General features: G+C 41.3%; 1 protein-coding gene across 1 annotated transcript in view; it reads left to right on the top strand.

Moving 5' to 3' along the window:
• The window catches only part of lrfn1 (leucine rich repeat and fibronectin type III domain containing 1), a 195,447-nt gene that overhangs the window by 18,158 nt on the left and 158,683 nt on the right, over positions 1–18,606 (top strand). The window lies entirely within an intron of this gene.

Below are 18,606 nucleotides of genomic sequence, written 5' to 3'. Positions count from 1 at the left end.
TTAGCACGTCACGCGAAGTGCGAGCGTCCGTGATGATGCTGATGTCGTTGTCAGGAGCAACCTGGCTGTCTAAATACATGTTTGCAACGTGTGGTCGGTGATTCATATTCTGATGCAATGCCGTCTCTGCTTGGAAGAAAAACGTAAACCTGTGGCATTTAAGCTTAACTATGAGCCATTCAGTTCATTTTTTCAAGTGTGATTCATTTACTGAAGATAATTTTGGGAAATTATGAACGCAGTAAACACAGTGGTACGCTAATGTGTTTGGTTCTAACATGGATCAAGAACCTTTGAAAATTATGTAGTGAGGTTACAACTATATATATATCTGACTATCTCGCTATCCAGTTGTAAACCTACTGACTGAAAATGATAGGCCCTGCAGAAAGGACATAAAAATCTACTGCAATCAAAAGGCCACATTCAGTTGTAAGTACTGAGTCAGACAGGCTTCGCTAATTATCTTCATTTGTCACATACTAGGTGCGAAGACCGTGCTGAATTAAGCGGGGCCTTAAACATGGCATTTCAACAGATCTTCGGGCTGCTCAAGTCGCTGCCTTTTGAATATCCCTTTGATCCAAGAGCCATTCACCGTAATTTGTACGCTCACTTTGAGGGAATGTTTGTCTCCTGTTTGTGTTTTAAGTGGTGGTTGCGAACTACGCTTGTAGGCACAGAATTGCCATGCGATGTGCAAACAATATTGCAGTTAAATGTGTAAAATGGTATTGGAATCATCAAAGTCTGTTTTTTTTTTTTTTTTTTTTAAAGTAAGATAAGGGAATGCTAACTGGTCATATTGATAGGTGAGAAATAGTACAGCCTGGATTGGAAGCATTGTGTATAGACTTGGTGGCAATATGAAGTAAAAGGGCAAGGATTTGCAAAGTACTTAAGAGTTGACCTGTCACATTTTCATGTGTTTATTTTTATTTTATGGAGAGAGGACAGACACCCCCCAAACCCCCCCCCAACCCCCCCCCCCCCCCCCCGTCATGGCAGGGAACCAAACCCCCGGCCGCAAGGTTACCCAACGAACTCTACCAAACACTCCTCAGTCACGCACATTTAATAATACTCTTTATCAGTGGTTTGCTTTAAAGACCAGTCTGGTTAATTTTCGATAGCTGACCTCAATGTCTTCCTCTGAGCTTGTCACAGCCACACCCCAGTAATGCAGTCGCTGTTGATGTTAGTTCAGAATAAACAAATACATAAAAATGAGTTACCTGCCATGAAACTCCCAGAGATGCAGCATGATGCCTGTGGTGGATATGTTTGATAGTGAAGCAAAATATGCCGCAGAACTGGAAACAGGGCCAGAATGCATCTTCAGAAATGGCAGCTACTGCAGTGCATTCATATATTATTATGTTATATATGTGCATTCATATATTATTATATATTATATCTCAGTTGTGCAAAAAAAAGGAAAGCCATAAACATACGCCTGTGATAGTCAGACCATGGCTGATCTGGAATGCCAAGTAGAGGAAGAATAGAACCTTGATGACATTATCAGCATGGTATTGTATAGTCTCCTAAATGGTACTTGTATTGGTCCAGAGACGCATGACAGAGATGCTAACATTTAAAATTACATACAACACATGCATAAAAGTAACATTTATATGATTTATTTAACCAGGAAAGGGTACACAGGTCTCATACATAAGAGACCCTTGTGATGATTCAATGTTTTTTTTTTTGTTTGTTTTTTTTTTTAGGAGGGGAGGCAGAGGGGAGACCAAGAACCAGTTATGGGGTCTCATGGGAAATCAGCAAATTGTATTACTTTCTTACCCCATCACAACCTAACAAATGTTTAATTCCAACAACAACATGCAACAGTGGTACTGTTCTTTGTCTTCCTGCATCGCACATCGCTTAAGTTTGGGGTGCACCAGGGGGGGCTGTTCATATTCTTGGCCACCTTGCCAGGCGTGCCCCTGAACACAGGGACAAATCAAACTCTTCCCTGTACACGAGGGGTGAAAAAACAAGTGTTTACCTGCGGCGTGCTCACAGTTCACCCATGCTTGAAAAGAAAGTCCTCATTGCGTAGATTGAACTCAGGTCCTCATCACTGTGACTGATGTACCACTTAGCTGAATGATATTTGAAATGACAGAATGACAGACTCATTAATGTTCCTTCCATTACTGCAATGGGCACGGTGCATTACCTAACTAAAAACTAAAACAGGTTTTTTTTTTGTTGATGTGCATTTGATGCGCGTCGACTAATTAACTAATCTTGGCCTTCAATCAAGACCTTGATGGGTAGAATCAGGTGTCTGAGTGCTGGGCTAGAACAAAAAACCTGCACCCACATCAGCCTTTTTCTGATGAGATTTGTTTTTGTTTTCTTAGTTAATAGAATGTATCCTAAAATTGTGGAGGTCATATTGCAGTTGGGGTACATGGTTTGTGCATGGTGATAAATCATTTTCTTGCTTTAGAGTGATTAAAAAAAAAAATGGAGTTTCATCATCCATTCATACCTGGAAGAAGGAAAATGAACATGAAGTCCAAACACTGAGCAGTGTAGATCAACATGATGAACAGTTGTGCCGCAATTCATTTTTGAACAGACACGATGGCCTTAATCAACACAATCTGCACATTCCACTGTAAATTTGTGGAACTGTTTCAGTTACCCCATATGTATCTGCAGTTCTGTGTGATTGTCAAGAGCTTCTTCTGATAATGATCGAGCTCAGGAAACGTATGGGGTTTGGCTCGATTGCAGCACGCCTTCATGATGGCGAGAGGCAGGAATACAACCTGGACAGGCCGCCAATCTATCGCAGGGCACACACACCATTCACTCACACACTCATACCTATGGGCAATTTAGAGTCTCCAGTCAGCCTACCTGCATGTCTTTGGACTGCGGGAGGAAACCGGAGTACCCGGAGGAAACGTGCAAACTCCACACAGAAAGGCCCAAACCACGATTCAAACCAATGACCTTCTTGCGGTGAGTCTGACAGTGCTACCCACTGCGCCACTGTGCCGCCCCCTTATGTAGAATAATATCGGAACAGGACTGTGCATGTAAACATACCCACTGACTGTGTCGAGTGTAACGCTAGCTAGTGAAGGCATGTGGCACTGGAATGAGGCACCAAAGTCTGCGTTGCCATTGGGTGCAGTAGGTGCTGGTCATATGGGAAAGGGTGTCATATTGGTAATGGGTTTTGGTTCCCAGCCCTACAATCACAGCTAGCCCTGTGTTAACACAGTAGTTTTGAAAGCCATATTAATACACACATGCTTGCTACCAAGCAGCGTATATCAAATATGATAAGCAGCTGTGACAAAGTTCATTTTTGAGCAGACATGACAGCCTAAATCAACATAATCTGTCTTCATTTAATTTAAAGTGAGTGTAAAGGGGCTGAAAATCATAAATTGTCACAGAGGGATGTATCCACTACACATTCACAAGATATCTATTCAAAGTAATGTCAGTAACTATAATAACACACATTTAATAAAACCTGGATTGAAAAACCTCTTATTTGCCTCAAACTATGGGAGGGGATATGCAATGAGACAATAAAATAAAAAAGAAAACATTTATTGGCCATTACGTCAGGTCCTTCATGACATCATGAAGGACCTGGACCCAGTAGCTCAGAGCCCGGTAGTAAATTGAACTCCACCCATTTAATCCCCACATAGGAAAAGATGGAAATATTTATGCTGATATAAGTCGTTATAATGCTATTTGTTCCTCATACTGTTGATTATGATGCTCAATACATACCATAATAACCCCATACAATCGTCTGAAGCCATTCGTGGATTTACTTCTACAATCACTTTAATACAACTGAAGGCACTGCAGTCTGGTTTTTCTCATAAAATAAGCCAAATTAAGTTTCATTGGTCTTTTGGTCCAGACTATTATTGATTCTCTATGTAATAACAGGCTCTGAAATACAGGCCTTTATTAAGAACTGCAGAGGCCTCCTGTTTACTTATTTGCCTGAAAGTGTAACTTGGCTGAAAAACTATAAATACAATAGTCATTAATAATGTAATTTAGATTTTGTACAGCGTATGCAATACTAATAATCACTATGTACAGTAGTCATATGCATTATTCTTAATGGCTGGTATTGCAACCTCAAGCAAATAGTTCATTATCATCGCTTTAACGGGTAGTGGCATGTGGGAATGTGGAAGAAGCTTACCTGGCAAAATGCCTGCCGTAGAGGAAGTGCATACACTATGCATGATGTCACACTGGCTTTTCCACCTCTCTTCACCTTACCTCAGCATAGCTCAGGTGAATTCTCAGAGGCCTTGTACCGAAACGCCTCTCGTGTCACCACAGCGTGTCAAATCTGTCACCGGGTGTCACCGAGCTAGTGCCCCCTCTGAGGGGGGCGGTGAACTGCCATCCATCTGTGGCTGTCGCCTGGCCGAGCGGAGCTATCTTCCGGGGCCAGTGCCCTCGACTGTTACCCACCGAATGCCCGGGACTTCCGGGAGGGCGCGGGCATCTCTCATCGCCCTTCATGTCAGCGCGACAGCACGTCACACGACGACCGGGTTCAGCCGGTTAATTTATGTGAGGAGAATTTCTACGACTGATTACTTTCACACGCGAGGGGAATTTGCCATCAGAACCCGTCCCTTGCTGGGCACTGTGGTGAGAGCGGAGTCGTTCGTATTCTCTTTGACCGCTCAAGCAGCTTGGGAAACGCAGTCCATTTTGCCACCCTGTCAGCCACATGGCTTTCATAAATTAGTGCAGTTACTGGAAGTCAGAGCTAGGGATGGTGATTTTCAGTTATTTCACAGATTGAGTGATCGTATAATGCACTCGATTCCAAAACAATTCCTAGCATGGGGAAGAATCCATTTTTAGAATGCATTTTGACCGGACAGCACCGTTTGTTGTATAGAAAATGCATGCACGCATGACAATGCACGTCAGTGCCCAAGTTTTTCCATCATAATAAGTCTTAATGCTTATAGCCTATTGTGTCAATAAACAAAGCTAGTTTCCGATATGGTACATATAATTTTATTCTCAACACAATAGTGTTGCGCGCCCATGAAACCAGTACAATGGCTTGGCTGAATACTCAGTTCTGATTTGGCTTGGATGTGGGCATTATTTTCCCATATACACCCAACTATGAACAGGCTCCTGCAAAAGCTCCTGCATATATGTGTAAATACAGTGGTGCAGTGGGTAGCACCGTCGCCTCACAGCAAGAAGGTCCTTGGTTTGAATCTCTGCTTGGCCCTTTCTGCATGGAGTTTGCATGTTCTCCTTGTGTCCACGTGGGTATCCTCCCACGGTCTAATTGGAGAGTCTAAATTGCCCATAGGTGTGAGTGAATGGTGAGTGTGCCCTGCGATAGATTGGCGGCATGTCCAGAGTGTACTCCTGCCTGTCGCCAAATGCATGCTGGGATAGGCTCCATGACCCTGCCCAGGATAAGTGGTTATAGATAATGGACGGATATATATATATATATATATATATATATATATATATATATATATATATATATATATACAGTATATCCTCTATATCAATCAGATTTGCTGTATAATACTCTTTTTTTGTCATTCTCAATGTCATTCTTATTCTATGGACATTTTATGTTGGCCAAATATTATGACTGTTTGGTGAAAATAACTTACGACATGACAAGAACATATGGCCACCAAAAAGTTTGAGAATAATGAGAATATTTGGAATAATGCAGCATCTGTTGTATGTGTTTCATATCGGTTTCTGATAAGAATGCACAGCCATTACCCGACAGGAATTCACGATTAAAATTCAAAATGCAAAGCGATCATGAGTTTCACAGTAAATGGAAACTCAACATATAGTTTGCATGCGTTCGCTGCTTCCATCCACAATGCACTGCTGAAAAAAACAATATATTTGTGATATTCTTTTAAGGGAACAAAGGGGTACCTGTCTTAAGCCAGGGAGATGAGCCATTATGTGCCTTCCGCGCCGAATAATTGTATGAAAATATATTCTAATTTATGCACGGGCTGTAAATCATTAGAGCAGGTATACCTCTCAGGTGTGCGTGTGCGATGTGATGCAGTTTGAAAAAGGCCGCATGAAGAGTGGGGTGCAGTGAATCCGAAGCGGCCATTATTCTAGTTCTAGCGCAGCAGCAAAGAAGCTTTGTCAGAAATGCTATTGAGCTCCTTAAGAGATTTACAATACAGTACTCTGCAATAATACAGGAATGTATGCAAAATAAAAAATATGTTGGAACATACAGTAGTATTTTATCAGTGAGAAAAAAAAACAAAAACAACTTTGGGTTGGGAAATATCATATGCATTACCTACAGATTCCTGGCTATGCCACTGCTGTTAATTTAGCATTAACGATCTGGTGACTTGATTCAATGCTCATAAAACCCAAATGGCTTGATTATGTGCTTTATTGTCAAATTCCCATCGATGCCCTACAGCTTTGGTGGTTTGTTGATTGATTAAAGAAACGCAAATGGAGACTTTCTATAAAAAAAAGAATTGAAGTTAAACACGTTTTTTAAAGGACGTTTCTCCTCTGAGTCAGTACCCCTGGAAATACTCTCTTGGATGCCACGCTCGTGAATGAAGAGACCATACAATTAGTGTTGATTTCGGATCATAAAGAATTAACAGCTTCTCAGGTATAAAGGGCAGGCCATAAATCACTGTCTCTGTGATATATGAATTTCCTCAACTCTCTTCTCTGTTTACATTTGCTGGCTCGTGAGAGCCTCAATAACTTCTGTGTATTCTGCGGTGAAATGTACTCATAATAATCGCTTGGAAATTCCCCTTATAAAACTCGAGGAGACAAGCCTATAAATAGCACTGACCACCCACTTCGCACGGCATTGAAGAGCTCATCAATATTTGACACTGGGCTGTCAAACGTGGAGATACTATCCATTATTAAAGGGGTGGCACGTCGCTGTAGGGAAGGGCGGGGGGGGGGGGGGGGGGGGGGGGGGGGGGGGGGGGGGAGGCTTGGGCGGAGTTTCGCAAACCTCTGGGCCTGCAGGGTGCAATCTAGCCAGCATCCTTCAGCTCCTGCCAGAAATGGACTGGGATATGAACCCAGTCACATGACCTGGTCACATGGCAATCGGCTGCGTCAGACGGATGCGGTCGGACTGTGGGGCACGGCGTCGCGTCGACAGACGCGAGGTCAGCGCGACAGCACGTCAAGCGACGACCAGGGTCAACCGGTTAATTTATGCGAGGAGTATTTCTACAACCGATTACTTTCCACGAGGGGACTTTCCATTCGGGACAACTTCTGTTCCGAGGCGGCGTAACGCAGAGCATGTCTGGTGCCGCAACGCATAAACGGAATGTGAATCACACAACCTTTGAATACGTATGACAGAAAAATGAGGGGGTATGTGCAGCGGTAGAATGCACCGAAAGCCTCTGTACTTAAAACACATTTCAGTCATTTGTGCAGAGTGGTTATAAAAAAAAAAAAAAAAAAAAAAAATGGATTTGCGTTCAGAGATACAGAGACACTGCAGAAGGCACAAATCATTTGTATTCACAGCGAAATACGCAGATGGGCTGAGAGAAATCACAGCGGGAGTGTTAAGTCTTGCTCAAAAGGGGAAGATTTTTTGTTGTGTTTTTTTTTTTGTTAGTTTGTTTTCAAGGACAGCTTAGTGATTGAACTATTTTATTAAAAATTAAAATAAAAAACAGTTAACCTAGCTATTGTTCCATGTGGAACGGCAAAAATAATAAGCTCAGTGTTATAATTATTTGCCTGTGTTATATTTAACAGAATTGTGATTGAAGGTATTGAAGGTTGAAGGTCTGTGTCTAATTCAGTCATAAATGTGTCCTTTTCATTGGCTTATTAATATATGCAAGTTTTATTCATTTCAGTTACAAGTATTTTTTCAAGGCTCCTGCGTTCTGCACTGCTACATTCCTCTTAAGGCACTGTTGCAGTACTTGGACCACCCCCACTGTTTGCTATTAAATCTGGTGTCAACCTCGCCAGTACCGACTGTTGTCAGGAGCCCTGCAAGGTGACACGCAGTGGACCCTAGCATTGTGCAATGGTGTGAAGATTTCTGACGGTTGGACAACATTGTCTTATTGCGCACTAGCGACCACCATTGGTCTGGTCTGACACCTGTAAGTCTGCCTTTGAACCGCACATGAAGTATCTTCCTCCATGTGTAGCGGGTGTAGCTCGGCTAGTTCGCTGGTGAAGCACAGTGAAGGTGCGGTAAAGAGAAGGCCTCGCAGCAGGTTACCGTGACAACACTCTCTGACGATGCAACCCTCTGATTTTGCCTGTAGCTCACTGGTAACGCGTTTGCCTAAGAAATCGTTGGAGAGGAGTGAGAGGACCCGGTTCAAATCCCACCTCTGCAAATCTCTAACTCGTTCATTACACGTTATGTCAGCAGCTCACCTTGCAAACTGCAGTATGATAAGAAGCAGTGGCTGACCTCATGTGCTTCAGAGGAGAGCTTATGCCTGCCCACATTCCTGGGTTGTACCATGATTGTGGAAATTAATACAAATACCTACTGAGCATTCAAAATTGAGGAGAAAGAGGGAAAATTTGGCAATTGTTAAACTAGATGTTTTTGAGGAGCTTGTGAGCTCCATAATGTTTGGGACAAAGGAATATTTTGTCTTGATTTGTCTATACTCCATAATTCTAGATTTGTAATCAAACAAGTCACATGTGGTTACAGTGCAGATTATCAGCTTTTATTAAAGGGTATTTTTTATACATTTTGTAGGAATCACGGCACTGTATATACATAGTCCCCCCATTATACATTTATTAATACATAGTCCCTTTTGCATTTCATACCACCTTTAAAAAAACAGTTACGAACCAGAAACCAGTGATAAAAAATAATATTACATTTAATTCTCTCTGAACAGATGGCTACAGGACTACAGAAAATATATATATTTTTTTAAGTAAAATATTTTTAAAAAGTAAACACCAAAAGAAAATATTAAAAGTGGAAGTCAAAGATCATTCTTTCACTAGTTGCTGAAACATTATGAAATAGGCCTTTGAAAATAGTTCTGATTGGGCTTAATGGTTACCCTGTAGGGGTGTAACAGTACACAATAATCTCGGTGTGGTATGTACCTCGATTTTGACATTCAGAATATTTAAATCTGGTAACATTCAAAGAAATGACATTCAGAATGATTCACTCATTGTAGCATTCAAGGACAGCAAAGTGCTTGACAAAGGGGAGTAACTCGGCCTACTTACAATAATGTGTTGCACCAAGAGGAGCTATGTACAGCAGCCATTTTGAGCCTGAAAAATCAACACGTTTCTGTTGAATTGTAAAGACAAGCCTTTTTGGCAGTTGCAATATGGACTGACTGAGTGAGCTGGTTTCAGCTTGGACTTGGTCCAGAAGGAAGATGTCCTTGTGGCAGAACAACACCACTCCTAGCGGCTAACTGCTTTCTTAAGAGGTCTCACATTCGAGCACCTACCAGGCCTGAGATCCCTGTAGTTTCAGCAATTTGACAGAAAAGGCTACAGGGTGGCGTGATGCAAGCACATTGCAATTTGCAGAAATCGGGGTCATTCCTATGTTCCCAGGGTCCTATGTTCCCCAGATTTATATGGCACATAATGGGAACATGACAAAGGGTCCTATGTTCCCAGGGTCCTATGTTCCCCAGCTCTACATATGTGCTCTCCCAGGGTCCTATGTTCCCAGGGTCCTATGTTCCCCAGCTGTATATAGCACATAATGGGGGTTTGTTGTGTTTATATAGCTGTTTTGAAGACTTGTCCCAATAAAAAAAAAACTGGATAATATTTATGAAATATTTTAACTTGAAACGGGTCAAATTTGAGCCGAACACAATAGGAGCATTAATGTGTGTTAACAGAATATTGAACTGGGGAACATAGGACCCTGGGAGCATAGGACCTTGGGAAAATAGGACCCTGGGAACATAGATACGCTCCCACAGGAATCTTCCGGTTTTAGAGAGCTGTTGTTTCAAGGGGATTTAAATGATGACAAGGTTGACAAATAGCACTTTATCACCGCTGGGCTGCTTTTCATGGTATCATTTAATTTAGCATCTCCACATCTCAGGTACCCATCAATAAGCATTGATCAGTGCCACTGTACTTGTGCACAAAGTCTTGTCATTGGTTTTTTCTGTGTTAGAAATTTTTATTAGCTTTGTCCAACAAAAATTAGCCCTTTTTGTTGGGTTTTGTCCCTTTTAATTTTATTTGTAGTTAGGGTTAGGGTTAGGATGCACCCACACAACAATTCCTGCTATATCAGTTCCAACAACAGAATTGATTGGCCTGGGATTTCTAAGTGTTATGAAATGCTGTAAATAATGAGAAAAATGACAAACATATGTACATGACTCAATATACGATGCTTCAGCTGATGCATTATTGTATTTTGATTGAAACTGTATGAACTAACGTGTAGAGTGAGAATAATCACCCCCCCCCCCCCCAGAAATATTTTATGGCCTGCTAAATCCCCCCAAAAATATTTATTTTATTTGTTTAAAATTCAAAACAAGGTAGCATGGACAAAGCTACATTTTCCCCTGGATTAAACAGTGGAAAAAAGATCAGGTTTTTTAAAAATGATTTCTTTGCAAAAGAAAAAAATATCAAATAAAAAATAGGTACATAGGTCCACAACTATCTTGAGTCGCAATGTGGAACATTGTCTGTACTCTTTGGCTACTTGGCAGGTAAGTAAGATCTAGTAATAATCAATGTGCTGGAGAACTGTTTCCAGTGCGGATTCAAGGAACATCATGCATGCATGCCAATGATTGGATGAAAGGTCACAAGCTGTGGGACTTCTGGTGAGACGTAGAGTGAAATGGTCTCACCACTCTGACCTCCTGCCTTTAGCACTTCTTAATTCGCATTTTATATTTGAATTTTATTTTTGCTTACTACTTATAGTTGCTTTATTTAACCGACTAGTCCTGTAAGACGGCGGCAAACAAAAAAAACCAGCAAACTCCTCTCAAGAAGAACGTAATGGCAGCAAACACTCCAAGGCTAATGTTAGCCTGCCAACAGATGGCGTAGCCGAGATAGTGCGGAAAGCTGTTAGCGCTGAGAGAGTCTCGCTAAGCGAGATAGTGGCTAACGTGATAACTGAGACATTGGGAAAAGCTTTCACCCCGCTCGAGAAATCCATCACTGAAAATGGATGAGATTAATGCCCATGCCCAAAATATGGAGGACCTGTCAGCCAAAGTGCACTGATTATTAATGACCCAGGTTTTTTTTTTCTCACAGATTACTAAAGATTTATTAGTGCTGAGTGATTACCTTCTTGTCAGATATGAATACCTTTTTAATGGTACTTTAGCCAGGACAAGCACTTCTGTGTCTTCCACTCAGACAGGGTTCCAAAGCATTATGTCACTTTACTAAAGATGTAAATTTGGTGGATGTATGGCGAATTTCAAATTTTCAAACCCAGTAGCCAGAGATTATATTCTTTTTCATCACCCCCATGATATGTTTTTCGGATAGATTATATCATTTCCTTTATTGAACTACTTCCCACTATAAAAATCCATATACTTTCTACCTCAGTGTCTAACCGATCAGAATCCAGTTCTAGCCACATTTGATCTTTGAATCCATAAAATAGGAGATCATCCAGATGGAGGTTTAATTCCACCCTCCTACAAAACTAAAAATATATTGATCAACTGAAGCCCAAGCTTATTGAATTTATTGGTTTCAATAAAGACAGCGTGTCTGATCTGATGCAGGTATGGGCCTCTTCTTATCTTTAAAGATCCAGATTCAAGACTAGAACAAAGTTGTAGCAAACTGCTGAGTGAACTGAAAGTTAACTATTCCAGAGAAAAGGAACTCCAACTGAAGGCTGAGCAAGCAAGGCTAAATGATTTGTTAAAACACAAGATGGAATACCTAATACATACTACTCAGCAAAAATACTACTCAGGGGGAAGCAGACAGTCCTCTCCTTGCTCTTAAATATCAGGCGAACAAGATGTCTGTGACCTCAATCAGTTGTGCACAAAAAAGTCTGGTCTCAACCACCCCAGAAAGAAATGAAACATTCAAGTCATTTGTGCTTAATTGTATTAATCTGAAACTCAGCCATCTTTTTCCATGGCCTAGAGCTTCCTACTCTGTCACCAGAGGATTCATAGAAACTAGACTGGCTAACTCCGTTTGAGGAATTACATGGCCTTGAAATCCACCAACAAAGACCGCTCCCGAGGTATTGATGGCATACTAGCTGAGCAGTACCTAGCACTCTGGTACAACGTAGGACCAATATGGCCATACACTAAATTATGCTACTGAAAAAGGTAAATTTCACGAGGAGCTTAATACAGCACTCATCACAGATTTACCCAAACGAGACAAAGGGTGTTAAAACTACTGACTGTTTTCATTGATAAACCCAGGCATATAGATATAAGTCAGGGTTCTAGCTTGTCGATTTGAAAAGGTTGCAGGTGGCCTGATACATTGAGACCAATATGGATTCGTGAAGGGCCGTTTGGCCACAGGTAATACCCAACAGCTATTGCACATCATCGGGGAAACTGGGATACAACACTAACCCAGTGGCATTTTTGTTCATGCCAAAAAGGGTTTTGATACCAATATGGCAGTATCTATGGAGAGTTCTTAAGGAGTCTAACTTTGGCACAACTTTCATTAAGATTTGTATGCAAATCCTTCAACCTGAGTTTGCATAAGGGGTACCCTCTCTGAGTTATTTGGTATATTTCATGGTTTGAGACAGCCTTTATCTCCCTCAATCTGAAATCTTTCCCTCGAGCAGTTAGCCCAGTGCACTTGTCTCTCCAATAAGAATAGTTGCTTCTACCTGTCATTATGTGCAGGCGATAGCTTTATTTTCATGTCCGATTTTCAAAATGCACTCCCTAATGCGATTCAAATGATAAAATATTTTGGAGTGTTGTCAGGTTTTAAGAGGATGCTGCTTAACAGAGCAAGGAAAGGTGATAATTCCACCAGAAATCACTGTTGCTCAACAAGTAACTCATTTGGGAGATCAGATAAGTTAGTCAGTTGCATCCTTTGGTGATAAATTATACAACTATTTTTTAAAAGATAGAGGGGGAAATCAACAGATGGGTGCCCTTTCTTACATCGGTTCTCTTGTATCACTAAAGTGAAAACAAACATTTTACCATGGGTTGACTTTATTTGTTCCAGCTACCAATGCCACCTACAGTGGATTACTGGAAAAAGTAGAATTTTCCATTAATCAAATTTATTTGGAATGGCAGAAAACCACACATAAAATTGGCAACTTTACAGCATGAGGAATCACAAGGTGACTGGACTTGCCCTAACTTGAAATTGTATCACTGGGCCTTCATAATGCATGGCCTAAGTCACTGGATGAATCCTGAAATATGGTCACCCTGGAAAGATATAAAACAAGAGCTCATTGCACCAGTACGACTACAAGATTTATGTTGGGGCAATAAAATTTTTAAGGTGGTGGAGAGATCTGGGGGATGGAAAGTGATGTGGCAAAGTAACACTCATATGGCAGAATCTCAACTTACTGTCTGGTGGTAAACCATTTGTTCAAGACTCTTGGGCTCAGAAAGGTATGTGGAAATGAGAAGATATAAATGGGAATATTGTACTGAGACTATTTCCATTCTATTTTACTACTTCAGGTTAAGATTCGACTTCAATGCCCTTAGAATCCCATGGGGTCAGGAATTTGGGGGTCATCCGATAGTGGATTGGGTTTTTGGGCTCCCCCAAGAGAATTTTGACGTATATCGACACGGGTCTTATGTCACATTCAAAGGTGTCCATTTATGGGATGAAACGATGCGAGAAACACATGGCCTGCATGGTGATGTGGGCTGGGATACTGTGTCACAGGATGCTCCAAAAACCCAAACCATCAGTTCAGCCATTTGGAGATATGCCATAGAAAATACATGAAAAGGCATATAATGGGCCTACTCCTCATCCCTGTTGCACATTCTATATGTTTGGTATGCTAGGCACTTTCATGCAAGCACCGTGGGACTGCCCTGGAGTATAAATGTTTATGTTTTGGACTAAAGTATTAGACGCCATCTTGTCCCGGACAGATGGTTGATTCCCCATGGACCCTGCTCTCCGTCTTTCGAATGATGACTCTGGCAGTAAAGCCACATTGAGCCCCCATAGACGCTGTGTTGTGCTCTGTTTTGTGGGAGGCAGTCGCAACAGCATGGCGGTAGTTTGCCCATTGGGAAGAGGTTGCGGCCATGTTGCTTACTGCAGAATCAGACTTGTGTCGGAAGTATTTCAGAAAACATCAGACTTGTCAAAATTTTCAAACAAAAACGAGAGCAGAGTAAAATAAATATTGCAAAAAAAGAATATTGATCTCGAGACTAAAGGCTTTTTTGTGTTTGGAACAAAAAGGGAAAATATCGCAAGAAATTTTGTCTATGCCTGTGCAAATTATCTTTTTTGTTTGATACTTGAGATGATGTTTTATTTTTGTATTTTTTATGCAAATCTAGCAGAGCAGAGCATAGTAGAGCAGCGGTAAGCAACATAGCCACCTTCCCAAATGGAAAATTACGTACATGCGATGTCTCGACTATCTCCCACAGATGTCCCTCTCTAGCTGTTATCAGTGTGCTGTCTGGGATATTAGTAGTATTTTAGCAATCCATTACCTATGCAAAACATTTTAGGTCTTACACAAACATGGAGATGGTCATCCTTTCACTCAAAATGGTTTTAAAAAAATAAAAAATATTATCAAATATTATTTTAAGAATGCTACTTTCAAATAGAACAGGTACATATTCTTTTAATCTCGTCAAATTTCAGTCCGATCAATATTTTTCTTTGTCATCAAAAAACATTTAATCAGTGTACATTTTTATCATATTTTTCATCAAAGAAATTAATTCTCATTGCAGTTTAGGCAAAGGAATGGGCTATTTCATGTTTTAGCCAGTACTTTAAAAGCACTGTAGCTTTATTTTAATTTACTACTTATCTTTAACTGCTAGCGGACCTGTAAGTTTAACTACTTTCAGTGTTGTGTAACTGGTAGCTACATTATCAGAGTAACATTCCCAACACTGGATGTCCCACAGTAACGTAGCAGCCTGATTGGAGGGTTGCCAACTTTGGTCATCAGGCTGGAATGAGATTCATTTTGTTTGCGGATGGGTGGGGGCGGCATTGTGAACATTGACTGGGTGGGGGGAGGCGGTGGGGTGTTGTAGCTGCCGGATAATTTGTTTAATTAGGGAGCGGTTTGTTTGTAATTGCAGTCTTTTCATTTGGTGTGAGATGTATTGTGGTTGCATGAGACAGAGCCTGCAAGCATGTGTTTGCAGCCCTGCTAATTGTACCACACTGATGGCCTATGTAGCACATGCCCCAGAATCGCCACATTCATTTTATTTTCTTATGTAGGCCTACTGCTCAGATACATTACTAATTGCACATACAATATGGTTCATGTATGTAAATTACAGGCTTATTAATTAGCGGCTATGATCTGGGCCACCAACTAGTGACCTGGAAAAAAAATTAATAAATTGCCTCAAAGCCAAACTTAGTTTTCCCAAACCCAGATGTAGAGAGATGGGTGGTTATGTGGTTACATCTTCCATTTTCTACAATATCTGGTCCAACTACAAATATACCAAGGAAATATGTGGTTTTACTTGGCTCAGGAAATAGACATTTTAACTCCAGTCATGCCTTAAATAAATAAGCAAGATTAGCCAAGGAGATTACAGAAATGGCTGCTCACTTCTGTGCACAGAACTTTGCACGTCTTTGTGCTTTTTGCCACGACATAAGCTATATTATAAAATGCTAAACCATAATCGCCATTATCCCCAGTGATGTTTCAATTCTGTCATCTTCAGATGCATAATGAATTCATGGAAACTTGTGTGCGTGTGTGGGTGTGTGTGCGTTATGTGCATTGTGTGCGTGCATGTGTGCTTGTGTGTGTGTGCGTGCATGCACGTGAGTGTACGTGCGTGTGTGTGTGTGCGTGTATGCGTGTGCGTGTGTGCGTGTGTGTATGTGTAACCCTCGCCTCTGGTTCAGTACTTTCAGTGGCTTCAGGCTCTCAATAAGGAGACCAACGGTGGGTCATTTGCCAAAAACTCAAAACCACTTGTGTGGTTGATGAGAGTGTAAATTGATGTCAAGTGAACTGCCACCGATGCAACATGTGAGTCAGAGAGAGCGAGAAGGAACTGTTAGAGTTTTCCAGAGCACTGGGATTTGAGGTAAGATTTTCAAAGACAAATTCTGTCGCTTGTTTTGTGGGAAAACAAGAGCCATGCGACACTGTGGTATATGGTATGCTTTGATGTGTGAGGTCGATCATAAGCCATTTCATTTAGGGACATTCCCCAGTCTTCCCCTGTGTTCTGCACATGACGACAGACAACTTCCACGGTTTGGAAACGGTTCTGTACCTGTCAGTTTTCCTGGTACGGAGGCGAACGTCTTTGCGATGTAGTAAAACGTAAAAATCCCGCGCGTGTTTAAACACACGCGCAAGTTCATTACGAGTAATCTGCCGTGTACACACGTCTCTGGAATGTTCCCAGCTCCCCCAAATTAATTTCTCTGGTGAGTGTACCGAGCCGAAGAGCCAATAGCATTTAATTTATACAACTCCCCTCGTACTCTGCGCAGCCCTGGACGAAACGGCGATCGGCAAACACCATTTCCATTTTCAAACACGCATCTGTGAGGGAGCAGCACTGAGTGCACGCCCACAGATGAATGATTGACAGCAGCTGCAATATCTGCATCTGCTTTTTGCCCTCCCCTTGACTTCCTGAAATTAATAAGCACCTGTGAATGCTCAATGCTCTGCGGACATCGGTGAGCTGATAAGACCGGCGCGCCATGTTTTAATTGTCAGGTAGTCTGATCGGCTCGTGAGCACAACACCGTACGCTCGCCGTTGCTGATGCTTTTGAGGTCTCGCGTGTTATTTTATTTACCGGGCCACGTATCCGCATTTGGAGAGACGGCAAACATTCCATTCTCTTTGATACATATTTCATAAACCATTTTGATCGCATTAGAGATGTATACTAGTTGTCGCGTGGCAACAGCGGGACTGAAGAGCAGTTGCATAGGTCCGGCGTAATACCAAAGCCGACACAGACTCCAGAGGTATTGAAAACCACATCTGGCATCCAGAGAATCACCCGAGATAGATATTGCAAAGAAATCCAGCAGGATATTTATTTAGATTTTTATTTATTTATTTATTTTTTTGGTGAACCACTGTTCCTGACGCTGGCCTTATTGCAATTTAATGACATCCAGCTTTTCCGAACCGTTGACTTTGAGGGATGGCCAGCCTGCCGGAGAAGGGAATATCCCGGTAAAGGCCGGGCTCACGATGCTGTTGACCTGCAGCGAGGGTTTCCTCCGTTTTTCTCGCTAAATCACCGCAGGCCACTGCTGTTTCTGCACACTCGAGCGCTGGATGCCGATTGGCCGGCGGGCCCGATTCCTCAGACGCTGTTTCTTCGTCAGTCGTCAGGCAGCCATCTTCATCCTGCTGTGCATTGTGGTCTCAGCACACGTGGCCAATATTGATCAATTATGTAAGCGCACCCCCCCCCCCCACCCCCATTGTACAATGTTATGTAACACTCAATTCATAAGCAGTACATATTAAGAAAAAACCATCAAGGTTGTGAGGTCTCAGATGGACTGGTTGTGCAGTCTAATGTTTTGTTCTAATTTAGTGCAATAGGAACAACTATAAAAAAAAATAACTGATATGTACATTCATGGAACTAGTGGGAAAAAAAATTTGCTAATTCTACAATCTCTGTTCGTAAAACCGGAGTAGGTGTATTATGTATTATAGGATGTAAGAACCATGCATGTGTTCTGAGTTTTTCATATAAAAGTTGGTGGAAGTTGATACTCCTTACTCCTGTAAGAAGATAAGGCAAAATCTAAATCGTTATACTTGACCTCTGTCAAATGTAGTGTAAATAGGACAGCCATTTCATAGCAATTATGAGGAAATTACCATCTGAAGGCACCTTTCTAATCTTTTGTAGCACTGTCAATAACGCAGTGTGTAAATGGATGTAGACACGTATAAATATATCACCAGTGTAAAGTGGAGTGTGTTATATAATTGAAGCTTATAGACTACCGGAGTCTGCATGAAAAGATTCATAATTGAAAACAGATTTCATGCTTACACTTGCTGTTAATTTAAGTACTCATGGCACTACATTAGATGGATGGAAATGGGAAAAAAAAATTAAACAGAGGCTGAGGAACATTATTATTTGTTTTAATAAAATATGTATTTAGCGCTTTATTTTTAAAATTGCACTAATCCACTGAAGATGTTGCCTCTGAAGACAGTAATGTTGAGGTATTACATGATATTTATATATTTGATACTTTACATTACAAGCATTTGGCAGACGCTCTTATCCAGAGCGACGTACAACAAAGTGTATAACCATAACATGGAACAAGTGTGTCGAAAACCCTAGAGAGAAGTAC

This window comes from Anguilla anguilla, chromosome 12 (genome assembly GCF_013347855.1).
Source record: "Anguilla anguilla isolate fAngAng1 chromosome 12, fAngAng1.pri, whole genome shotgun sequence".
In the NCBI taxonomy this organism is placed as follows: domain Eukaryota; kingdom Metazoa; phylum Chordata; class Actinopteri; order Anguilliformes; family Anguillidae; genus Anguilla; species Anguilla anguilla.
Note: the sequence above shows the minus strand (reverse complement) of the source record. Positions and strands in the feature narration are given on the sequence as shown.